Source organism: Tenebrio molitor, chromosome 4, assembly GCF_963966145.1.
Source record: "Tenebrio molitor chromosome 4, icTenMoli1.1, whole genome shotgun sequence".
Lineage (NCBI taxonomy): Eukaryota > Metazoa > Arthropoda > Insecta > Coleoptera > Tenebrionidae > Tenebrio > Tenebrio molitor.
Window position 1 is genome coordinate 8,689,361 of NC_091049.1, and position 3,612 is coordinate 8,692,972.

General features: G+C 33.9%; 1 long non-coding RNA gene across 1 annotated transcript; it reads right to left on the reverse strand.

The window, feature by feature from the left end:
* Window positions 1–278: 278 nt before the first annotated feature.
* Window positions 279–921, reverse strand: LOC138129168 (uncharacterized). Its single transcript, XR_011159128.1, has 2 exons — window positions 536–921; window positions 279–477 (listed from the first exon to the last, which is right to left on the reverse strand). It is a non-coding gene; the product is annotated as an uncharacterized lncRNA (long non-coding RNA).
* Window positions 922–3,612: the final 2,691 nt, after the last annotated feature.

The following is a 3,612-nucleotide window of genomic DNA, read 5'->3' on the forward strand; positions in this document are numbered from 1 at the left end:
TACAGACTTTTCGAATAAACATAGACGTTTTTAAATTTTAACCCATTTGGATGTTCAATTAAACTTATGATGACATTGGTTTTACCACAGTTCGATGGACCAATAACTAAACATCTCATTGTTGATGGAAATAACAAACTATGCTTTACACAATCTTCTCGCACTAAATCATTGTTTTCAATATTCAATGAAGTTTTTTGTTTTATAATTCGCATCTTATTTTTTTGTTCTTTACACAGTTATGTGCAAACTAAAAATGAAAAAAAAAAATACATTGCTTGTTATAAATAAAAGACTATTTTATTGTTTCTTATATAAACACAAACACAGAAGCCATTTCCTTCCAAATCGGGTCTTTAGCGAGTGGAATGGTTTGAGTGAGGAAATTGTAAACGCATCCAACCCCAACATCTTCAAAAACAAACTTGATGCACACTTTGATGATGAAGTAGATAGATTTCGGTCTCAGCTCCAATTCTACATAATAATAATAATAATATAAATAATTATCTAAATTGATGGTTTCTATACTTACATTGATTGGTGAGCTGTATTGTTCATTGTCTTCTAACGTTTCATAACAAAATAAATCAAGGCTTTGTTTTCTTTGTCTTGAATTTTCTGCACAGAAGCAAAAATATTTGCTGCAAATGTGACAAAACCTTGTTCCACCAGACGTTTTATGATGTACGAGTTGCAACGTTGTTGGAACAATTTTCCTTCTTTGTTCCAACTCAATTGATTTCTTAAATCTGTCCCCACCTGTAAACACCTTATCCCACCAACCACTACATTTTATTTCTTTCAACTGGAATTATTCAATATGTAAGGTTTGAATAAAAATATACAATTCACGTAAATTAATTAAACCAAAAGAAGAGAAGATCTCAATCAAAATATCCCCAGGGTAAAGTGTCCGTGTAAAGATATTTGACAATTCTTTTATCATCGTGGGGGCTTAAAGCAACTTTTTTTTGTTGAACGTTATAAACTTCATGCTTTTTTGAAACAATGGCATTTTGACAAATCTCGATTTGAGTATTGTTAAATAAACAGTCGAAATAATCATTGAAACTGATTTGTTTCATAGCAGAGCTTTGTATACCCTTTGCCTTTTTGATAACTCCTAAATTTGAAATACAATTTTCTATTTGTTTTTTATCAACCAATTTAGCTTTTAATTTATCTATTTGCTCATTCTTTTCCTGATCGCTCACTAATAATTTTAATGTATACATTTTTGAACGTAAACCAATGAAGTGGGTCATAATGATACCATTATTTTCATCCTTCATTAATCCAACCACTTTTTTATTTTTTTGAGGAATTTGATATATATTATTTTGACTATAATCTGATGTGTCAAATCTATTAATATCTTCTTTAATGTGTTCATATATATCATGATCAAGAAATTGGTAAATTAAACTGTCAGTGTCAGTATACAATAGTTTAGCACTATTTCCAAATTTATTTAATATGTAGTTGTAATGAAAATCGTACAAGATTGTTTTTGACATGTCTAAAATAGACATTCCAACATAAATCGGTTTATTAAAATTTACTTTTAATTTTCTAAGTTCTATTATAAGTAACCATATCTTTATCGAAAATTATACAGCTATGAAAGTTTGGTTGAGAAATATAGTAATTAGCACCAAATCTACCCCCCCATCTAGTCACCAGTTTAACAATCCTATATTTCTTTACATTTTCAATCATTTTTCCAAACGAAGCATTGATTAATAATTTGAAAAAATGTTTCCCAAATTCATGCACACATGATTTTCGCAATTCTATATTTACATCAATAAATTTTTTCAGCCAAGGTGATTGTTTAAATTTTAAGCATCTATGTATTTTTTAAGTTTTAAACCTAAATTAAGAGCTTGTTGAAGATTTCTATAGTGAATAATATATTTCTTTTTATCATATAATGTTGTTAACAATTTTGGATTATTTGAATCGGAAACAGGTGGAACTAAATGTTGAGGACATAATGGTAAATCTTTATGCGTGTTAAACAGTTCTTTAGGATAAGAAAGTTCTACCTCAAAAATGTATCCGTAATCACTATCTTCAGGAAGATTTAAAACATTCTCACGATAAATATCTATATCTTCAATCCAATGAAAGTCTGCAAAAGGTAGAGGATAACGCATCGCTGTACCATACAGATTATTAACATCAAAATACATGAGGTAACTAACGGGTTCATTAGGATTGAAATTTTTACCCATGTATTTGTTATTAGCTTTTGCATAGCGATTGGAGCATTGTGAAACACCACCTCTTATCCCTTTTTCTATAAACATAATCATGTCCACATCAGTTAATAATTCTAATTCTACCTCATAATAGTTATTTACACAATTAGTGGGATAAAAGCAATATTACAGGATTCGAGTGTGAAGATTGCAGATGACGAGGGCGTTAGCCCGAGTTCATCTGTAATCACACGAGTTTCCTGTAATATGCTTTAGCCCACGTGTTATGTACAAAATTTTATCTAAGACCGCCCCGAATTAAAAAAAAAAGGTAAATCTAATTTATTTCCGCCACTTTCATTACACCACTCAGTGGAATAATGACTTACTTATCCCACTGAGTGGGGTAATGAAGCTCACTTATCCCACTGAGTGGAGTAATGCAATGCGTCCGGTAATGAAGTTCCTTATTCCACTCAAATGAGTGGGATAAGTGTCATTTATCCCACGGGATTAGATAAAAGCAATATCCTTCTCAAGATAACAATTTTTAATTATCGGACGATTACAACAATTTTTAATCGACACATGAGGTGCACAATAATCAATTATTAAGTAGCACATCTCTTTCTCTAACGTCTCAAGCGTCTCAATTCGCACTGCTTCCCCTGTTCCCGTTTTCGATATTGCAAACCCATGCATTCGCGTTGACCTTCGTCTTGGGTTTCGAATATCCGCGGTGCTGTACAGGCTGACCGGTAAATGGCGCTAACAGCTCGGCCACGCTCCATTTGCCCACGTCCTCGTGGAGTTACAGCACAGCATAGCTAAAACGAGAAAACAGGAAAAGTCAACGTTTCACTGTAAGATAAATAATATTAGTGTTAGTACAACGTGTAATCAACGCGATGAGCTCATCAGTATCGTCTTAACGTATATGAATACATCACTAACAGGTACAAGTGTCGTTTTCACTCGTATATTGGGACAACGTATTTGTCAACATCGTTTTCGTTTTCGTATCAAAGGTGATGTATTCTCGTAAGCGTCCGGACATCGTATTCGATTAGCAACGTATTTGCTCAAACATTACGGGTACCCTCGTTTCAGGACAGCGTTTTTGTCCTTGTACTTTTTCGTCATTGCCCAATTGAGGCGAATCTGGCACTTTTTGCCGAGACGTATTAAGCACGTTTTGCTCAGACGTATTAGGCACGTATTGCCCAGACGTGTTCGGCACGTTTTGCCCAGACGTATTAGGCACGTTTTGCCCAGACGTGTTAGGCACGTATTGCCCAGACGTGTTAGGCACGTATTGCCCAGACGTGTTAGGCACGTTTTGCCCAGACGTGTTAGGCACGTATTACCCAGACGTGTTAGGCACGTATTGCCCAGACGTGTTAGG